Source organism: Bubalus bubalis, chromosome 3 (genome assembly GCF_019923935.1).
Source record: "Bubalus bubalis isolate 160015118507 breed Murrah chromosome 3, NDDB_SH_1, whole genome shotgun sequence".
Taxonomy (NCBI): domain Eukaryota; kingdom Metazoa; phylum Chordata; class Mammalia; order Artiodactyla; family Bovidae; genus Bubalus; species Bubalus bubalis.
In genome coordinates this window covers 146,705,249-146,727,825 of record NC_059159.1, presented here as the reverse complement: position 1 = coordinate 146,727,825, position 22,577 = coordinate 146,705,249, and positions in this window count along the sequence as shown.

Here is a 22,577-nt window from a genome sequence, read left to right as displayed (position 1 = left end):
AGACTGAGGCACAGAGAGGCTCATCAGCTTGCCCAGATTCACACAGCAGGGAGCTCACCCCTTCCAAGAGCTGCCCACCACTCTGCAGGCCTCTGTGAGGCAGAAGTAACTCACGATGCTGCTTTCACTGCCACCTCATCATAGAGGGAGGAAATGTGGGCTCAAGGAGGGAAGGGACTGCCAGGGCCGCATAGGTAAGAAGTTACATGTGTGCCCAGCAGTGGGCTGTTAGCCAGGTGGTCTGGGATCTAAAGGAGCAGAGAGGGGCACAGAGTGGCATGCCCAGGTGGGTATGGTCAAGTTACAGGCAGAGAAAGGGTCAGGTGAGTAGATGGAGGGGTGGGGTGGGATTTGGACTGAACAGAAAGAGTGTAATGTAACGTTATGTTCAAAATCCTTCAAACTAAGCTTCAGCAGTACATGAGCTGAGAACCAGATGTACAAGCTGGATTTAGAAGAGGCAGAGGAACCAGAGATCAAATTGCCAACATTTAGTGGATCCTAGCAAGGGAATTCAAGAAAAACATCTATTTCTGTTTCAATGACTACCTTTGACTGTGTGGATCACAACTGTGGAAAATTCTTAGAGATGGGAATACAGGACCACCTTACCTGTCTCCTGAGAAACCTGTGTGCAGGTCAAGAAGCAACAGAACCAGACACAGAACAACGGACTGGTTCAAAACTGGGAAAGGAGTACATCAAGGCTATATATTGTCACCCTGTTTATTTAACTTATATGCAAAATAATACATCATGAGAAACACTGGGCTGGATGAAGCACAAGCTGGAATCAAGATTTCAGGGAGAAATAATAACCTCATATATGCAGATGATACCAGTCTAACGGCAGAAAGTGAAGAATTAATGATGAAAGTGAAAGAGGAGAGTGAAAAAGCTGACTTAAAACTCAGCATTTAAATAACTAAGATCGTGGCATCTGGTCCCATCACTTCGTGGCAAATAGAAGGGGGAATAGTGGAAGCAGTGATGGATTTTCTTTTCTTGGGCTCCAAAACCACTGCAGACGGTGACTGCAGCCATGAAATTAAAAGGCACTTGCTCCTTGTAAGGAAAGGACTTACTGGAAAAGCCCCTGATGCTGGAAAAGACTGAAGGCAAAAAAAAGAGAGCAGCAAAGGATAAGATGGTTAGATAGCATCACTGACTCGATGAATATGAATCTGAGCAAACTCTGGGAGATAGTGAAGGAGAGGGAAGACTGGCATGCTGCAGTCCATGGTGTCCATGCAGTTCATGGTTGGATGGCATCACTAACTCAGTGGACATGAATCTGAGCAAACTCCAGGAGATGGTGAAGGACAGGGAAGCCTGGTGTGCTTCAGTTTATGGGGTCAGAGTCAGACACGACTTAGTGACTGGACAACAACAGTATCATTTACAACTCTTCACAAGATAAAAAATTAAGTAAAAATCTAATTAAAGAATCTGATAAAATTATAAATTTCTGGGAAAAAATGAAAGAAAACTTATGTTAATGGGGAAACATATCATGTTTGTGGATTGAAATATTCAACATAGTAAAGATGTCAATTCTTCATAAATCTATATATAGATTTAAGACAATTATTATCAAAATTTCATCAGAGTCTAAGTTGTTATAAACGTAGACAAGCTTAGTTTATTCTGAAATTTGTGTGGGGAAGCATGGAGATCAGAGTGTTCAAATTCCTTTTGGAAAAATTGAGTGAGAGAAGTCATCTCTCCCAATTAAGGCACGCTACGTGTGCTAAGTTGCTGCAGTCATGTCTGATTCTTTTGACCCCATGGGCTGGAGCTCACCAGACTCCTCTGTTCATGGAATTCTCTATTCATGGAATACTGAAGTGAGTTACCATTGCCTTTTCCCGGGGATCTTTCCTGCTAGGGACCAACCCGCATCTCTTGAGTCTCCTACATTAGCCAGCAGGTTCTTTACCGCTAGTGCCACCTGGGAAGCCCTAAGGCATGCTGTACCTCCACAGTAATCGAGCCAGTGTCGGGCTGGCAAAGGAGTAACATACAAACCAATGGAACAGAATAGGCAACCCAGAGATAGACCCACACAAATATACCCAATTAATTTCTAAAATAAACTTCTAATTAAAACAGTTTTAGATTTACAAAATTCCTACAAAGATAACAGAGTGTTTCCACATATTCAGTTTCCCCTGTTAATAGCTTTCACTGGCACAATTAATACTGATACATTATTACTAACTGAAGTCCACATTTTATTCAGATTTTCTAATTTTCCATAATTTTTTTTTTACTTTCCAATATGCCATCCAGGATATCACATTATTTAGTAGTTATGCCTGTTTAGGCTTCTATTGATTGTGACAGTTTTCAAAGTTTCTTTGTTTTTTCAAAAGTCTTGACACTTTTGAAAATGACTGGTCAGGGACTCTCTAGAAAACTCCTGAATTGGGATTTGTTTGATGTTTTTCTTATGATTACAGTGAAGTAATATGTTTTTCAGAGTAAGATCACGGAGGTAAAGTATTAGTCTCATCACATCATATCTAGGATACATGTTAAAATATGATTTATCACTGTTAATATTATCATTGGTCACCTAATTGAGATAGTGTTTGTCATATTTTTCCATTGTAACTATTCTTTGTCCTCCCTTACCATACTATATTCTTGAGAAGAAGTCACCACAGGTAAGCCATAATTAAGAAGAGGAGAGCTTTCTTTGGAAAAAATGCCTGTTTAGGTCATCTACCCATTTTTTTTTTAATTAGGTTGCTTGTTTTTCTGATATTGAGCTGTATAAGCTGCTTGTATACTTTAGAGATTAATGCTTTGTCAGTTCTTCATTTGCAATTATTTTCTCCCATTCTGGGGGTTGTCTTTCTGTCTTGTTTATGTTTTCCTTTGCTGTGCAAAAGTGTTTAAGTCCCATTTGGTTATTTCTGTTTCTATTTCCATTACTCTAGAAGGTGGGTCAAAGAGGATTTTGCTGTGATTTATGTCACAAAGTGTTCTGCCTATGTTTCCCTCAAGGAGTTTTACAGTACTTGGCCTTATATTTAGGTCTATAATCCATTTTGGATTTATTTTTGTGTATGGTGTTAGGGCAGAGAAGGCAATGGCACCCCACTCCAGTACTCTTGCCTGGAAAATCCCATGGATGGAGGAGCCTGGTAGGCTGCAGTCCATGGGGTCGCGAAGAGTCGGACACGACTGAGCGACTTCACTTTCACTTTTCACTTTCATGCATTGGAAAAGGAAATGGCAACCCACTCCAGTATTCTTGCCTAGAGAATCCCAGGGACGGGGGAGCCTGGTGGGCTGCCGTCTCTGGGGTCGCACAGAGTCGGACACGACTGAAGCGACTTAGCAGCAGCAGCAGCATAGTGTTAGGGTATGTTTTAATTTCATTCTTTTACTTTCAGCTGTCCAGCTTTCCCAGAACCACTTATTAAAGAGGCTGTCTCTTCTCCATTGTATATTCTTGCCTCCTTTGTCAAAGATGAGGTGCCCATAGGTGTATGGGCTTATCTGTAGGCTTTCTATTACGTCCATTGATTGATATTTCTGTTTTTATGCCAATACCAAGAAGGTTTTACCTGGATAACCACAATGGTGTGAAGATTCACCTAGAGCCAGACATCCTGCAGTGGGAAGTCAAGTGAGTCTTAGAAAACATTACGATGAACAAAGCTAGTGAGGTGATGGAATGCCAGGTGAACTATTTCAAATCCTAAAAGATGATGCTGTGAAAGTGCTGCACTCAATATGCCAGCAAATTTGGAAAACTCAGGAATGGTCACAGGTCTGGAAAAGGTCAGTTTTCATTCCAATCCAAAATAAAGGAAATGCTTAAGAATGTTCAAACTACTGCACAATTGCACTCATTTCACATGCTATAAAGGTAATGCTCTAAATCCTTCAAGCTAGGCTTCAACAATACATGAACTGAGAACTTACAAATGTACAAGCTGGATTTAGAAAAGGCAGAGGAACCAGAGATCAAAATGCCAACATCCACTGAATCACAGAAAAAACAATGGCATTGCATAAAAACATCTACTTCTGCTTCATTGACTACGCTAAAGCCTTTGACTATGTGGATCACAACACATTATGGAAAATTCTTCAAGAGATGGGAATACCTGACCACTTACCTGCCTCCTGAGAAACCTGCATAAAAGTCAAGAAGCAACAGTTAGAACCAGACATGGAATGACGGACTGGTTCCAAATTGGGAAAGGAGTATGTCAAGGCTATATATTGTCACCCTGCTTATTTAACTTTTATTCAGAGTACATCATTGGAAATGCTGGGCTGAATGAAGCTCAAGCTGGAATCAGGATTGCCAGGAGAAATAACAGTAACCTCAGATATGCAGATGACACCCCCCCCCCCCACCAATGGCAGAAAGCAAAGAGGAACTAAAGAGCCTCTTGATGAAGGTGAAAGAGGAGAGTGAAAAAGCTGACTTAAAACTCAACATTCAAAAAACTAAGATCATGGTATCTGGTCCCATCACTTCATGGCAAATTGATGGGAAACAATGGAAACAGTGACAGACTTTATTCTGTTGGCCTCCAAAATCACTGAGGATAGCGACTGCACCTGTGAAATTAAAAGACGCTTACTCGGTGAAAGAAAATATACTCTGAGAAAACCATAATTCAAAATGACACATGTACACCAATGTTCATTGAAGCATTATTTAAAAATAGCCTGGACATGGAGGCAAACTAGATGTCCATCAACAGATGAATAGACAAAGAAGTTGTGGTACATATATACAATGAAATATTATTCAGCCATAAAAAGGAATTAAAGTGGGTCATTTGTAGTGATGTGGATGAACCTGGGGTCTGCCATACAGTGTGAAGTAAGTCAGAAAGAGTAAAACAAATATTGTATATTAGAGCATATATATGGAATCTAGCAAATGGAACAGATGAATCTATTTTCAGGGCAGGAATAGGGAAGCAGATGTAGAGAATGGACTTGTGCACACAGCAGGGGAAGAAAGTAGGACAGATTGAGAGTAGCACTGACATATATACATTCAGTTCAGTTCAGTTCAATTCAGTTGCTCAGTCATGTCCGACTCCCTGCGATCCCATGAATCGCAGCACACCAGGCCTCCCTGTCCATCACCAACTCCTGGAGTTCACTCAGACTCATGTCCATCAAGTCAGTGATGCCATCCAGCCATCTCATCCTCTGTCGTCCCCTTCTCCTCCTGCCCCCAATCCCTCCCAGCATCAGAGTCTTTTCCAATGAGTCAACTCTTCGCATGAGGTGGCCAAAGTACTAGAATTTCAGCTTTAGCATCATTTCTTCCAAAGAAATCCCAGGGCTGATCTCCTTCAGAATGGACTGGTTGGATCTCCTTGCAGTCCAAGGGACTCTCAAGAGTCTTCTCCAACACCACAGTTCAAAAGCATCAATTCTTTGGCGCTCAGCTTTCTTCACAGTCCAACTCTCACATCCGTACATAACCACTGGAAAAACCATAGCCTTGACTAGATGGACCTTTGTTGGCAAAGTAATGTCTCTGCTTTTCAATATGCTATCTAGGTTGGTCATAACTTTCCTTCCAAGGAGTAAGCGTCTTTTAATTTCATGGCTGCAGTCACCGTCTGCAGTGATTTTGGAGCTCAAAAAAATAAAGTCTGACACTGTTTCCACTGTTTCCCGATCTATTTCCTATGAAGTGATGGGACCGGATGCCATGATTAGATTTCTGAACGTTGAGCTTTAAGCCAACTTTTTCACTCTCCTCTTTCACTTTCATCAAGAGGCTTTTTAATTCCTTTTCGCTTTCTGCCATAAGGGTGGTGTCATCTGCATATCTGAGGTTATTGATATTTCTCCCAGCAATCTTGATTCCAGCTTGTGCTTCTTCCAGCCCAGCGTTTCTCATGATGTACTCTGCATATAAGTTAAATAAGCAGGGTGACAATATACAGCCTTTTCCTATATGTACCCCTTTTCCTATTTGGAACCAGTCTGTTGTTCCATGTCCAGTTCTAACTGTTGCTTCCTGACCTGCATACAGGTTTCTCAAGAGGCAGGTCAGGTGGTCTGGTATTCCCATCTCTTTCAGAATTTTCCACAGTTTATTGTGATCCACCCAGTCAAAGGCCTTGGCATAGTCAATAAAGCAGAAATAGATGCTTTTCTGGAACTCTCTTGCTTTTTGATGATCCAGCAGATGTTGGCAATTTGATCTCTGGTTCCTCTGCCTTTTCTAAAACCAGCTTGAACATCAGGAAGTTCACGGTTCACATATTGCTGAAGCCTGGCTTGGAGAATTTTGAGCATTACTTTACTAGCGTGTAAAACAGACAGCTAGTGGGAAGGTGCTGTATAACACAGGGAGCTCAGCTAGGTGCTCTGTGACAACCTGGAGAGGTAGGATGGGGGCGTGGGAGGGAGGTTTAAAAGGGAGGGGATATATGTATGTGAAGTCGTTCAGTCGTGTCCGACTCTTTGCGACCCCATGGACTGTAGCATACCAGGCTCCTCTGTCCATGGGATTTTCCTGGCAATAGTACTGGAGTGGATTGCCATTTCCTTCTCCAGGGGAATCTTCCCAACCCAGGAATCGAACCCAGGTCTCCCTCATTGTAGACAGACGCTTTACCTCCTGAGCCACCAGGGAAGTCCATATGTACATATATATGTATACTTACAGCTGATTCACATTGTTGTACAGCAGAAATTAATGCAACAATGTAAAGCAAGTATCCTCTAATTTAGAATAATAAATAATTTTTTAGAAATGAATATAGCATTCAAGATGGCTTCCCCGGTGACTCATTGGTAAAGAATCTGCCTGCCGATGCAGGAGACATGAGTCCGATTCCTGGGTCAGGAAGATCCCCTGGAGAAGGAAATGGCAACCCACTACAGTATTCTTGCCTGGAAAGTTCCATGGACAGAGGAGCCTAGTGGGCTAGAGTCCACGGGGCTGGAAAGAGCTGGACATGACTTAGTGACTAAACAACAGCAAATAGCATTCAAGAAGGAGCCTTTAGATTTTAGAAAGATTACATGGGCATTAGAGATTCAGGGTCATTTGTTGTTTTTAATAAAAATCTTTGTGTAAGTTGGAAAAAAAAGAAGAGGCGATCTATATTCCATCTCCTTAAGAGCAGATAATGTACAAAAATTATTTGAAATTCAGCATGAGAGTCTTGTTTGTTTTCCCTATTTGTTTATTTATTCAATCATTTACTTATATCATAATTGTTATTAATAAAATATTTATTTTATACTTTAGGTTATAATTCAATTTCAGATTATTTATTCTGTTGTTCAAATATTTCCGGCTTTGGCCATTGGCTCTCTTTCAGTTGGTGTCTGTATCTCTTTGACATGCCTCCAATCACTGTGAGTTTTGGTGGGTTTTTTTTTTTTTCCTTCTTCTTTTGAATTTTTTAAAAGTACTTTCTTACTTTCTGGTACTACAAAATTCTTCTGGCTCATTTTGTATATTTCTCATCCTGGTTCAAGAGTCAGCAATTTCTCCAAGGAGCCCAAGTTCTCTTTATTACAGAAAGGTAGTAAAACCACGATAGGAGCACTAATGTACTTGTTTCTACTAGAGCGCATTGCTTTTAGGCCCTCCCAACTGAAAGAGCTAGGAAACATACATGTGATACTAACCCACTTTTATACAAGTCCGTAAGTATTTCTATGCATAGCCATCACTATATGTGTTCCAACTAATGTCATTTACCCTAACCATTTCTACTTCTTCCACTTGCTTACCTTTGACCTCCAACTCCAGATAAATGTGACTCTCACCATCAGCCATCCATTTATTTAATTGTTCAATTCCAATATATGTAGTGGCTTAAGAATTGTTCACCCATACCCTCAAAGGAGATGGTTTATCAACTGATGAAAGTGAAAGTGACCCCGTGGACTGTACATTCCATGAAATTCTCCAGGCCAGAATACTGGAGTGGGTAGCCGTTCCCTTCTCCAAGGGATCTTCCCAACCCAAGAATCAAACCAAGGTCTCCTGCATTGCAGGCGGATTCTTTACCAACTGAGCTATCAGGGAAGTGCTTTATCAACTGGAATAGTGCTTACACACAGTTCCTTTTAACTTTAGTCTTAAGACATTACTCATTTCCATAGCTACTTAGATCAGCTCATTTCCATAGTTACATTCTTATTCCTCACTTTCTTCAGTGAGGCTGTTTCATACATTTTTCAGCCTTATTGTGGTGTAATTGACAAATAAAGATTATACATATTTAAGGTATACAACAACATGCCTTGATATACATATATATGTATATATATATGTATTGTGAAATGATCACTACAATCAATTTATTTAACATATTTATCACCTCTACATCATTACTATTTTCCTTCTTTTCTTTCTTTTCTCTTCCTTCCTTTCTTTTTTCTTTGTTTCTTTCATGGTAAATGGTAAGAATGCTTAAGATTAACAGATTTCAAGCATGCAATACAGTATTGCTACGTGTAGTCAGCATGCTATACAGTAGGCCTCTGGAACTTATTCATCTTTCATAACTGAAACATTATACACTTTGACCAACATCTCCCCATTTCCCCCTGCCCCCAGCTCCTGGCAACCACTATTCTACTCTGTGCTTCTATGTCTGATTTTAGATTCCAGGTATACATGATATCATGCACCAATTGTTTTTCTGTACCTGGCTTATTTCACTTGCCTAATATCCTCCAGATTCATATTGTTACAAATGGCTGGATCTTGTGTGTGTGTGTGTGTGTGTGTGTGTGTGACTGATGAATGTATAAAGGAAAACAACATCACATTTTTTTATCCATTCATCTATTGATGAACATTTAGAGTGAATCCATATCTTGCTTATTGTGAATAACGCTGAGATCAACATGGGAGTGCAGATATAATTTCCTTTGCATATACACCCTGAAGAAGGTTTACTGTACATTGCATTCCCATGACTCATTTATTTTATAACTGGAAGATTGTACCTTTTTATTCCCTTCACCCATTTCCCCCACTCCCCCAAAATCAATCTGTTCTCTGTTTCTATGGGCTTGGGTTTTTGTCTTGTTTTGTTTAAGATTCTACTTATAAGCCTATCATACAGTATTTGTCTTTCTCTGTCTGATTTATTTCACTTAGCATAATGCCCTCAATATCTACTCATTTTTGTTTCAAATTCTCCATCATTTTTAAGGAATAGCTTTGCTAGATATAATATTCTTGACTAGGTGGCAGGTTTCTTTTTAGTGGAGCAGGGAAGGGTGTCTCTAAGAACGTCTTTCACTCTGACTTACTGCGAGTTTGCCATCTTAGTAATGAGCAGTGTGACCTGGGGTATCTGAGTCTTGGTTTCCTTTTCTGCAGAATGAAGATGATCACTGCCCCTCCTTGTTGTCCTTCCTTCTTTTCTTCCTTTCTTCAGTCAGTCAGCAGATATTTATTGAGTACCCACTGTCAATTATGTGCCAGGCTCTACTGATATGCTAGGAATAAAGCAAGCCACACATTCATAGACTGAGTCCCAGCACAGAAGACAATAGTCACACAAAGAAAAGTACATTGTGTCTGTCAGACAGCCTTGAGTGTGGTGGAGGAAAATGAAGAGTGGTTGGTGAGTACTGGGTGTGGAGCTTGGCAGTGTCAGGCGGGTGGTCCCAGGGATGGCTCAGTGAGAACATTTGAACAAAGTCTTAAGGGCAGTAAGGGAGAGTCATGCAAAACTACAGATGTAAGCAGGGGGCACAGCAAAGGTCAAGGTCAGAGGAGTATGTGCACACAGTTGAGGAGCAAAGGAGGCCCTGGGGCAGCAGGGAGAAGTGGGGGCCAAAGGCTGAGGTGGGAACTCTGGAAGCTACTGGAAGGCTATAAGCAGATGAAAGGCTGGGTCTGTGTGGGCATGAGGAACAGTGTGACAGGGACTTCGAGGGCTCAGTGACTGAGAAGGAAGTATGAGAAGGCTGAAGATTCATGATTGGAGGGTAAGCTGAAAAGTTTCTAGAAAGAAGCAGCTCATGCAGACTACTGAAAGCAGGAGAATGGAGATGTTTTGAAGGTGAAGTTCAATAGGCATCTAACAGCCAACCCACCCTACAGGTTCAGGACTCTGGGATGTCTGAGGCAGGATGGGGTTCACTGTGAACAAAGGCCCTGGCTTCCAGCCAGCTTGCCCATGCTGAGGATCTCAGGCTGGGCATGGACCTGGTCCATCTCAGCAGCCCTGGGGGCCATGTGAACTCATGAGAGCACATGCCCCGCAGCACCTGGCAACTGATCTCCTCTACAGTCTCCCCACTTTGGGGGAGGTCCACCCACTGAGCACCAGGTCTGCTTGGCTGAAGGAGACAGGGCTCCACCTAGCAACACCTTTTCTTGGAAAATAAAGCCTCCTTTTCTGTGCTGCTCACTGAGCTCATTGGGAACACATTTTTTCCCTCACCTTCTCTCCTAAAAATAAAGGGAAAAAAACCAATTTGCACAACTGTTTTATTTTTGAATGCATTAGAAACAGATATAGAAGGTGCTCAGCAGTTAGTTGGGTTTCCAGAGCCAGTTGCTAGCTGACCACTTTCAGAACCTGCTGAGGCTTGTGGGCAGGGTGTGCAAGCAGTGGCTTAGGAATGGCAGCTTGGGAGGGCTGCATATGTGTCCTGCTTGGTCAGGCCAGGACATGCATACGCACGCTTGGGCTTCTGGCTGCACATGCCTGCAGACCTGCAACAGGACACCCACAGGCCTTGGGCTAACTGGTGGAAGCCCTGCCATCTGGGCTTCGCCTCTCTAGGTGGTCATTAACCATGCTTCCCTCTGCTTCTCAGTCAACACCCTCCCCAACAGGGGAAATCAATGTTCTGCCTTCTATTATCACTGGAGTGCTAGAGGCTTTGAATTTGTATGTTCTGAATTTGGAGTTGTATAACTTTGTATCACATGGCAAAAGCATTTCTCATATCTGTTATTCTGTTTCTAATTATACCAGGGAGAAATGCTATGTATGATAATTATGTTTTGAATGCCTTTATAGTTATTTTGTAATAGAAAAGAGGAGCTCTCACTCACTCAGTCAACCACTTCAAGTAACTACAATTCAACATCAGCTCTAAGTTTCCTTGGACTTATTGTGACAGGTAACTTTGATACTTGGAAATTGATGCTGTTTATTTTTTTTTTATGATCATGGCCTAGTTTCCTTCAGATAGATACATAGAGAGATATATGATAGCTAATTAGCTAACTTGATAGTAGACAGATAGATAGACAAATAGATGGTAAATAGATAAAAGATAGATATGTGTGTGTGTGTGTGCGCACACACAGTCATGTCCGACTCTTTGCAACCCTGTGGACTGTAGCCTACCAGGCTCCTCTGTCCATGAGAGTTTCCAGGCAAGAATACTTGAGTGGGTTACCATGCACTCCTCCAGGGGATTTTCCCAACCCAGGATCGAACCCAGGTCTCCTGCATTGCTGGGAGATTCTTTACCGTCTAAGCCACCATGGAAGCCCAAGAATACTGGAGTGGGTAGCCTAACCCTTCTCCGGGGGGTCTTCCCATCCCAGGAATTGAACCAGGGTCTCCTGCATTGCAGGCAGATTCCTTACTAGCTGAGCTACCGGAGAAGCCCAACAGACAAATTGTTATTATATAGAAAGATAGACACATATGTATAATACATACAAAATATGTAAACAGATCAATGATAGATAGATGTATATATGTACATTTATAAACATATGTACCACATGTCTGAATAGTTCCATTTATATAATGATTAAGAACAGGCAACACTTACCAATGATAATAGAAGGCAGAACATGCATTTCCTCTGTTGGGGAGGGAGTTGACTGAGAAGAGGTATGAGGGAGCTTTCCAGGGTGCTGGAAATAGTCTATGACCTGGTTAGAATGTGTGTACACATAAGCAAAAAGTCACTGAGTTGGGCACCTTTTTATGTGTGTGTATGTGTATAAGTGTGTGTTATTTCTCAATTTTTAAATGATAAACTATTTTCAGACTAAAAATGCAACTTAAAATGCTTTTGCACCGATTAAGTTTTCATCTCACAGATTCAGTTTCAAGCCATTCAACCAATGTTTCAAACCATTAAAAAAATTTTGAATTTAACTCATCTACCAATTTATAACTACTGGTATTCGTTATATATGATTTGTATAGAATAGGGACTAAAGCAAGAACATAACTTTTGGTATTAAAGAACTTCTAAAAACTCCTTGAGTTGTTTCATTCCCTGAAATCTTCCTTTCTACTCATACTACTTGCATTTATTCTATCACAAGGTTATCCTGAAAACTGTTGTCAAATGATTCACAAAAATATAGACTAGGTCTCATGCAAGTGACTGTTTTACTCATGTTGTTCAAATCTTTTATACACTATCAGATATGTTTATGCTCGTTCCATCAGTTACCAAGAGAGATGTGTTTAAAGTCTCCTACCATGATTATAGACTTATCTCTTCTTCTTTTCTCCCCCTCCCCCATTCTGCAACAGGAAGTCTGTACCTCTTAATCTCCCTCACCCAATCTTTTCTCCCCCTACTACACACTGCTCTAGCAAACACCTCTTTATTCTCTGTATCTAAAGTTCTGGCTTATGTTTTGTTATGTTTGTTCATTTGTTTTGTTTTTTATTTATTCCACAGTTAAGTGAAATCATAGACCATTTGTCTTTCTCTGAGTTATGTCACTTAACATGATATTCTCTAGGTCCATCCATGTTGCTGCAAATGGCAAGATTTCAGTGATTTCGATGGCTGAGTAATGTTTCTTTATATATATATTGTGCTGTGCTGTGCTTAGTCATTCAATTGTGTCCAATTCTTTGTGACACTGTGGACTGTAGCCCACCAGGCTCCTCTGTCCATGTGAATTCTCCAGGTAAGAATACTGGAGTGGATTACTGTGCCCTCCTCCAGGGGATCTTCCCAACCCAAGAATCAAACTGGGGTCTCTTGCATTGCAGGCAAATTCTTTACCAGCTGAGCTACCAAGAAGTCCTATATATATATTACATCTTCTTTATCCATTCATCTGTTCATGGACACTTAGGTTGCTTCCATAATGTGGTTATTCTATGGTGCTATGAACATGGGGTACATGTTTCTTTTCTAATTTCTGTTTTTGTTTTCTTCTGATAAATACTCAGGTGTAGAATTGCTGGATCATACAGTAATTCTAATTTTAATTTTTGGGAAATCTCCATACAATGCAATGCAGGAGACTTGTTTTCCATAGTGACTGTACCAACTTGTGTTCCCACCAATACTGCACAGGGGTTCCCTTTATTTCTTTTTCTTTCTAATTTTGGCAATTTTAACTTTATATATTTTCAGGCTCTATTATCGGAGAAGACAATGGCAACCCACTCCAGTACTCTTGCCTGGAAAATCCCATGGACAGAGGAGCCTGGTAGGCTGCAGTCCATGGGGTCGCATAGAGTCGGACACGACTGAGTGACTTCACTTTCACTTTTCACTTTTCATGCATTGGAGAAGGAAATGGCAACCCACTCCAGTGTTCTTGCCTGGAGAATCCCAGGGAGGGCGGAGCCTGGTGGGCTGCCATCTATGGGGTCGCACAGAGTCAGACAGGACTGAAGTGCCTTAGCAGCAGCAGCAGCAGGCCCTATTATAAGGTATATGCAAATCTAAAATATTCAAATTGAATCACATCATTATGAGATGTCTCCCTTCATTTTTAATTATATTTACACTTAATTCTTTTGGTCTGGTATTGGCTTATCTCTGGATAGTTTGAAAGATAAATTTTTTGTATCTTTTTACTTTTTAACCTTATAATAAGCAATTTCTCATAAGCAATATATTGTCAGAGTTTTTTAATTTCATTTTATTTTTAAACTTTACATAATTGTATTGGTTTTGCCAAATATCAAAATGAATCCGCCACAGGTATACATGTGTTCCCCATCCTGAACCCTCCTCCCTCCTCCCTCTCCATACCCTCCCTCTGGGTCGTCCCAGTGCACCAGCCCCAAGCATCCGGTATCGTGCATCGAACCTGGACTGGCAACTCGTTTCATACATGATATTTTACATGTTTCAATGCCATTCTCCCAAATCTTCCCACCCTCTCCCTCTCCCACAGAGTCCATAAGACTGTTCTATACATCAGTGTCTCTTTTGCTGTCTCGTACACAGGGTTACTGTTACCATCTTTCTAAATTCCATATATATGCGTTAGTATACTGTATTGGTGTTTTTCTTTCTGGCTTACTTCACTCTGTATAATAGGCTCCAGTTTCATCCACCTCATTAGAACTGATTCAAATGTATTCTTTTTAATGGCTGAGTAATACTCCATTGTGTATATGTACCACAGCTTTCTTATCCATTCATCTGCTGATGGACATCTAGGTTGCTTCCATGTCCTGGCTATTATAAACAGTGCTGCAATGAACACTGGGGTACACGTGTCTCTTTCCCTTCTGGTTTCCTCAGTGTGTATGCCCAGCAGTGGGATTGCTGGATCATAAGGCAGTTCTATTTCCAGTTTTTTAAGGAATCTCCACACTGTTCTCCATAGTGGCTGTACTAGTTTGCATTCCCACCAACAGTGTAAGAGGGTTCCCTTTTCTCCACACCCTCTCCAGCATTTATTACTTGTAGACTTTTGGATCGCAGCCATTCTGACTGGTGTGAAATGGTACCTCATAGTGGTTTTGATTTGCATTTCTCTGATAATGAGTGATGTTGAGCATCTTTTCATGTGTTTGTTAGCCATCTGTATGTCTTCTTTGGAGAAATGTCTATTTAGTTCTTTGGCCCATTTTTTGATTGGGTCATTTATTTTTCTGGAGTTGAGCTGTAGGAGTTGCTTGTATATTCTCGAGATTAGTTGTTTGTCAGTTGCTTCATTTGCTATTATCTTCTCCCATTCTGAAGGCTGTCTTTTCACCTTGCTAATAGTTTCCTTTGATGTGCAGACGCTTTTAAGGTTAATTAGGTCCCATTTGTTTATTTTTGCTTTTATTTCCAATATTCTGGGAGGTGGGTCATAGAGGATCCTGCTGTGATGTATGTCAGAGAGTGTTTTGCCTATGTTCTCCTCTAGGAGTTTTATAGTTTCTGGTCTTACGTTGAGATCTTTAATCCATTTTGAGTTTATTTTTGTGTATGGTGTTAGAAAGTGTTCTAGTTTCATTCTTTTACAAGTGGTTGACCAGATTTCCCAGCACCACTTGTTAAAGAGATTGTCTTTAATCCATTGTATATTCTTGCCTCCTTTATCAAAAATAAGGTGTCCATAGGTGCGTGGATTTATCTCTGGGCTTTCTATTTTGTTCCATTGATCTATATGTCTGTCTTTGTGCCAGTACCATACTGTCTTGATAACTGTGGCTTTGTAGTAGAGCCTGAAGTCAGGTAGGTTGATTCCTCCAGTTCCATTCTTCTTTCTCAAGATCGCTTTGGCTATTTGAGGTTTTTTGTATTTCCATACAAATTGTGAAATTATTTGTTCTAGCTCTGTGAAGAATACTGTTGGTAGCTTGATAGGGATTGCATTGAATCTATAGATTGCTTTGGGTAGTATACTCATTTTCACTATATTGATTCTTCCAATCCATGAACATGGTATATTTCTCCATCTGTTAGTGTCCTCTTTGATTTCTTTCACCAGTGTTTTATAGTTTTCTATATATAGGTCTTTAGTTTCTTTAGGTAGATATATTCCTAAGTATTTTATTCTTTCCGTTGCAATGGTGAATGGAATTGTTTCCTTAATTTCTCTTTCTGTTTTCTCATTATTAGTGTATAGGAATTCAAGGGATTTCTGTGTGTTGATTTTATATCCTGCAACTTTACTATAGTCATTGATTAGTTCTAGTAATTTTCTGGTGGAGTCTTTAGGGTTTTCTACGTAGAGGATCATGTCATCTGCAAATGGTGAGAGCTTTACTTCTTCTTTTCCAGTTTGGATTCCTTTTATTTCTTTTTCTGCTCTGATTGCTGTGGCCAAAACTTCCAAAACTATGTTGAATAGTAATGGTGAAAGTGGGCACCCTTGTCTTGTTCCTGACTTTAGAGGAAATGCTTTCAATTTTTCGCCATTGAGGATAATGTTTGCTGTGGGTTTGTCATATATAGCTTTTATTATGTTGAGGTATATTCCTTCTATTCCTGCTTTCTGGAGAGTTTTGATCACAAATGGATGTTGAATTTTGTCAAAGGCTTTCTCTGCATCTATTGAGATAATCATATGATTTTTATTTTTCAGTTTGTTAATGTGGTGTATTACATTGATTGATTTGCGGATATTGAAGAATCCTTGCATCCCTGGGATAAAGCCCACTTGGTCACGGTGTATGATCTTTTTAATGTGTTGTTGGATTCTGATTGCTAGAATTTTGTGAAGGATTTTTGCATCTATGTTCATCAGTGATATTGGCCTGTAGTTTTCTTGTTTTGTGGGATCTTTGTCAGGTTTTGGTATTAGGGTGATGGTGGCCTCATAGAATGAGTTTGGAAGTTTACCATCCTCTGCAATTTTCTGGAAGAGTTTGAGCAGGATAGATGTTAGCTCTTCTCTAAATTTTTGGTAGAAATCAGCTGTGAAGCCGTCTGGACCTGGGCTTTTGTTTGCTGGAAGATTTTTGATTACAGTTTCAATTTCCGTGCTTGTGATGGGTCTGTTAAGATTTTCTATTTCTTCCTGGTCGAGTTTTGGAAAGTTGTACTTTTCTAAGAATTTGTCCATTTCTTCCACGTTGTCCATTTTATTGGCATACAATTGTTGATAGTACTCTCTTATGATCCTTTGTATTTCTGTGTTGTCTGTTGTGATCTCTCCATTTTCAGTTCTAATTTTATTGATTTGATTTTTCTTCCTTTGTTTCTTGATGAGTCTGGCTAATGGTTTGTCAATTTTATTTATCCTTTCAAAAAACCAGCTTTTGGTTTTGTTGATTTTTGCTATGATCTCTTTTGTTTCTTTTGCATTTATTTCTGTTCTAAGTTTTAAGATTTCTTTCCTTCTACTAACCCTGGGGTTCTTCATTTCTTCCTTTTCTAGTTGCTTTAGGTGTAGAGTTAGGTTATTTATTTGACTTTTTTCTTGTTTCTTGAGGTGTGCCTGTATTGCTATGAACTTTCCCCTTAGGACTGCTTTTACTGTGTCCCACAGGTTTTGGGTTCTTGTGTTTTCATTTTCATTCATTTCTATGCAAATTTTGATTTCTTTTTTTATTTCTTCTGTGATTTGTTGGTTATTCAGCAGCGTGTTGTTCAGCCTCCATATGTTGGAATTTTTAATAGTTTTTCTCCTGTAACTGAGATCTAATCTTACTGCATTGTGGTCAGAAAAGATGCTTGGAATGATTTCTATTTTTTTGAATTTACCAAGGTTAGCTTTATGGCCCAGGATGTGATCTATCCTGGAGAAGGTTCCATGTGCGCTTGAGAAAAAGGTGAAATTCATTGTTTTGGGATGAAATGTCCTATAGATATTAATTAGGTCTAACTGGTCTATTGTATCATTTAAAGTTTGTGTTTCCTTGTTAATTTTCTGTTTAGTTGATCTATCCATAGGTGTGGGTGGGGTATTAAAGTCTCCCACTATTATTGTGTTATTGTTAATTTCTCCTTTCATACTTGTTAGCATTTGTCTTACATACTGCGGTGCTCCCGTGTTGGGTGCATATATATTTATAATTGTTATATCTTCTTCTTGGATTGATCCTTTGATCATTATGTAGTGACCTTCTTTGTCTCTTTTCACAGCCTTTGTTTTAAAGTCTATTTTTTCTGATATGAGTATTGCTACTCCTGCTTTCTTTTGGTCCCTATTTGCATGGAAAATCTTTTTCCAGCCCTTCACTTTCAGTCTGTATGTGTCCCCTGTTTTGAGGTGGGTCTCTTGTAGACAACATATGTAGGGGTCTTGTTTTTGTATCCATTCAGCCAGTCTTTGTCTTTTGGTTGGGGCATTCAACCCATTTACGTTTAAGGTAATTACTGATAAGTATGATCCCATTGCCATTTACTTTATTGTTTGGGGTTCGAATTTATACACCGTTTTTGTGTTTCCTGTCTAGAGAATATCCTTTAGTATTTGTTGAAGAGCTGGTTTGGTGGTGCAGAATTCTCTCAGCTTTTGCTTGTCTGAAAAGCTTTTGATTTCTCCTTCATACTTGAATGAGATCCTTGCTGGGTACAATAATCTGGGCTGTAGGTTATTTTCTTTCATCATTTTAAGTATGTCTTGCCATTCCCTCCTGGCTTGAAGAGTTTCTATTGAAAGATCAGCTGTTATCCTTATGGGTATTCCCTTGTGTGTTATTTGTTGTTTTCCCCTTGCTGCTTTTAATATTTGTTCTTTGTGTTTGATCTTTGTTAATTTGATTAATATGTGTCTTGGGGTGTTTCACCTTGGGTTTATCCTGTTTGGGACTCTCTGGGTTTCTTGGACTTGGGTGATTATTTCCTTCCTCATTTTAGGGAAGTTTTCAACTATTATCTCCTCAAGTATTTTCTCATGGTCTTTCTTTTTGTCTTCTTCTTCTGGGACCCCTATGATTCGAATGTTGTAGCGTTTAATATTGTCCTGGAGGTCTCTGAGATTGTCCTCATTTCTTTTAATTCGTTTTTCTTTTATCCTCTCTGATTCATTTATTTCTACCATTCTATCTTCTAATTCACTAATCCTATCTTCTGCCTCTGTTATTCTACTATTTGTTGCCTCCAGAGTGTTTTTAATTTCACTTATTGCATTATTCATTATATATTGACTCTTTTTTATTTCTTCTAAGTCCTTGTTAAACCTTTCTTGCATCTTCTCAATCCTTGCCTCCAGGCTATTTATCTGTGATTCCATTTTAATTTCAAGATTTTGGATCAATTTCACTATCATTATTTGGAATTCTTTATCAGGTAGATTCCCTATCTCTTCCTCTTTTGTTTGGTTTGGTGGGCATTTATCCTGTTCCTTTATCTGCTGGCTATTCCTCTGTCCCTTCATCTTGTTTAAATTGCTGAGTTTGGGGTGTCCTTTCTGTATTCTGGCAGTTTGTGGAGTTCTCTTTATTGTGGCGTTTCCTTGCTGTGTGTGGGTTTGTACAGCTGGCTTGTCAAGGTTTCCTGGTTAGAGAAGCTTGTGTCAATGTTCTGGTGGATGGAGCTGTATTTCTTCTCTCTGGAGTGTAATGAAATGTCCAGTAATGAGTTATGAGATGTCTGTGGTTTTGGGGTGACTTTGGGCAGCCTGTATCTTGAAGCTCAGGGCTGTGTTCCTTTGTTGCTGGAGAATTTACTTGGTATGTCTTGCCATGGAACTTGTTGGCCCTTGTGTGGTGCTTGGTTTCAGTGTCGGTATGGAGGCGTTTGATGAGCTCCTGTCAATTAATGTTCCTTGGAGTCAGGAGTTCCCTGGAGTCAGGGTTTGGACTTAAGCCTCCTACTTCCAGTTATCAGTCTTATTTTTACAGTAGTTTCAAAACTTCTCCTTCTATACAGCACCATTGATAAAACATCTACGTTAAAGATGAAAAGTTTCTCTACTGTGAGGGTCACTCAGAGAGGTTCACAGCATTACATGGAGAAGAGAAGAGGGAGGAGGGAGTTAGAGGTGACCCAAATGAGATGAGGTGGAATCAATAGTGGAGAGAGTGAGCTAGCCAGTAGTCACTTCCTTATGTGCACTCCACAACTGGAACGCTCAGAGATGTTCATGGAGTTATACAGAGAAGAGAAGAAGGAGGAAGGAGACAGAGGTGGCCAGAAGGATAAAAGGGGGAAATGAAAAGGAGGGAGACAGATCCAGCCAGTAATCAGTTCCCTAAGTGTTCTCCACCCTCTGGAACACACAGAAATTCACAGAATTGGGTAGAGTAGAGAGGGGTTAGGGAGGAGATACAGGCGACCTGGTGGAGAAAATGGAGAGTCCAAATGGAGAGAGAGCAGTCAAGCCAGTAATCTCGTACCCTAGTGAAAAATGGGTCCTGAAGATTGGGTTCTTAAAGGTACAAAATTGGTAACAAATACATAAAAGCAAAAATTAAAAATCTAGAGTAGAGTTTGGAATTTCAAAAATACGATGTTAATGAAAAGAAGAAGGAAAAGAAAGAGAAAAAACGAACAAAGAAAAACAAACAAGGTCGCGAAAATTATAAAGAAACTACAGGTACAAAATTGATAACTAATACCAAAAAGCAAAAATTAAAAATCTAGAGTAGAGTTTGGAATTTCAAAAATACAATGTTAAAAAAAAAGAAGAAAAATAGAGAAAATAAACAAACCAACAAAAACAATGTTGCAAAAATTATAAAGAAAATGCAGGTACAAAATTGATATCAAATACCAAAAAGCATAAATTAAAAATCTTGAGTAGAGTTTGGAATTGCAGATACACGATGTTATATAAAAGAAGAAGAGAAAGAAACAGAGGAGAGAAAAAAAAAGTCACAGAAATTATAAAAAAACTATAGGTACAAAATTGATAACATATACCAAAAGGCTAAAATTAAAAATCTAGAGTAGAGTTTGGAATTTCAAAAATACAATGTTAAAGAAAAGAAGAAAAAGAAAAAAAAAAAAAAACACAGTCAAAAATTTATAAAATATATATATGAAGTTTGCTGAAGAAGAAAAAAATAGGGTCTTTTTTTTTTTTTGCAAAGTAATAGGTTATAAAAGTGAAAATTAAAGGACAATAGAGGACTTAAAAAAATTTTTTAAGTTAAAAAAAAAAAGAAAGATTGATCGTAAAAATAGTAAAAATATATCTAAGTCTTTCTCTGGTTTTGTTGTGAGTATTGTGGGTTCAGTTCATTTTTGGCTAGTTCCTTGGTCCGACTTATATTTCTCAAGATCTATAGGCCCCTTCCTATGTAGTCCGTAGTAACCACAGGGTTTTAATCTATGGCCTGTAGCTTCCAAGGCGTTTCCCTCTGTTATAGCTTCTTCTGTTTGCTGGTCTCTTCAGTGTCTGATTTCCGCCCTGACACAAAGGGGACGGTGGAGAACACTTTTTTTTTTTTTTTTTTAATTTAGGCTCACTTGTTCAGTCGCGCTGTGGGGAGGGAGCGAGGGATGCTGCAAACAAATAACACTGGCGTGTGCTCCCAGTGCCTCAGCCACACTGGGTCTGCCCCCGCTCACGGAGCGTGTAGCCTCCCTGCCCACACTGCTCAGGCTCTAGGTTGTTCCGCTGGGAACAATCAGAGGCCGGCCCTGGGCTGACCTCCCAGGTCCAAGCCGCTCAGGTTCAGGCACTCGGGTAGTCCTCAGAGGCGCAGACTCTGTTGGGCCTGCGTTTTGTGCTCTTCCCAGGTCCGAGCAGCTCAGGTGATGAGGTGTTTGGCGGGCACCAATGCTGCAACTTATCGCCTCCCCACCACTCGGTTATCTGGGTGTAAAACCGGCGCACCTTCTCAGGCAGATGTTGACCGTCCAGATCCCCAAGAAGTTTTAGTTAGCAAAGAAGCCTGCTTACAGTTTTATAGATAGTGTCTCTCTGGGGCTGCGATTGCCCCCTTCTGGCTCTGGCTGCCTGTCACCGGAGGGGGAAGGTCTGCAGCTGGCTATCTCTGTTCAGTCCTTTGTTCCGTGCGCGGGCCTGGCGGTGTCTTAGGTTAGGGCTGGCTTTTTGCGTGGTAGATATCCCACAGTCTGGTTTGCTAGCCCAAATTATTTCGCTCAGATAGCGCTCAGGACATTCGGGCCAGATTCTTACTCTAAGCGACGCAGCCCGCGCCGCGCTTCCCTGCCCAGCCCCTGCTTGCTAATGGCGTGTGCAGGTGTCTGCGCTGCTTCTCCGCTGGGGCGGTTACCATAGGGCTCGAAATCTGCGATTTTTAATTGTTTATTTATTTTTTCTCCCTGTTATGTTGCCCTCTGTGCTTCCAAAGCTCGGCACAGATTCGGCAGTGAGAAGGTTTCCTGGTGTTTGGAAACCTCTCTTTTTAAGACTCCCTTCCCGGGAAGGAACTCCGTCCCTCCCTCTTTTGTCTCTTTTTTTTGTCTTTTATATTTTTTCCTACCTCCTTTTGAAGAGTTGGGTTGCTTTTCTGGGTGCCTGATGTCCTCTGCCGGCATTCAGAAGTTGTTTTGTGGAATTTACTCGACGTTTAAATGCTCTTTTGCTGAATTTGTCGGGGAGAAAGTGTTCTCCCCGTCCTACTCCTCTGCCATCTTAGAGGAGAACTTATTGTCAGATTTTAAATTCCGGTCTGGCAATCTTTATCTTTTACTTAAGATATTGAGTACATTTACATTTAGTAATTACTGATATACTGGAGTTTTAAATCTATTATTTACTATTTTTAAATTTGTCTCATTTGCTCCATGTTCTTTTTTTCCCTCAGTTTTCTGCTTTATTCTGGATTTTATTTTCCCATTTTTTCACTCAATAGAGCTTCTTATTTATATAATACCTTTGATACTGTTCTTTTTGTGATAACCATAGAAATGATAATATGTAACCTTATTTTCATAGAACCATTCAACTTCAGCTTCTTCAGCATTACTGGGTGGGGCATAGACTTGGATTACTGTGATATTGAATGATTTGCCTTGGAAACGAACAGAGATCATTCTGTCGTTTTTGAGATTGCATC